Here is a 392-nt window from a genome sequence, read left to right as displayed (position 1 = left end):
TCGAGATGCTGTTTGAAAATACCACTCTAAGCAAGTCCTTAGCAGGGAGCCCCTGCAAACCCCTCTTTGATTCTGTGGGCATGGAGGGTGGAATGATGCGCAATGACACCTTTAAAGAAATGATCCAGCTTGCCATAACAAACCTGAAACTGTCTCCAGAGTTTGCTGCTGTTTACAAGAACAGCAGTGAACGCTTTTCTAAGGAGCTGTTGTGCATCATCCAATCTCTGCAGTTTTCTGTGCGTTTCCTTTCCAAATTAAACGCTGTCTCTGAGCTGGAAAACTCCTGGGTACAGGAGAAGGTGAGAGCTCTGACTGCTGTGACGGAGGGGCTGCTGCAGAGCAATGCCTCCTGCCCCCTCATCGCCGTGCCAGATGTGGATGACGCGGCT

Source organism: Apaloderma vittatum, unplaced genomic scaffold (genome assembly GCF_000703405.1).
Source record: "Apaloderma vittatum isolate BGI_N311 unplaced genomic scaffold, ASM70340v1 scaffold33123, whole genome shotgun sequence".
Classification (NCBI taxonomy): domain Eukaryota; kingdom Metazoa; phylum Chordata; class Aves; order Trogoniformes; family Trogonidae; genus Apaloderma; species Apaloderma vittatum.
This window is presented reverse-complemented; position numbering follows the sequence as displayed.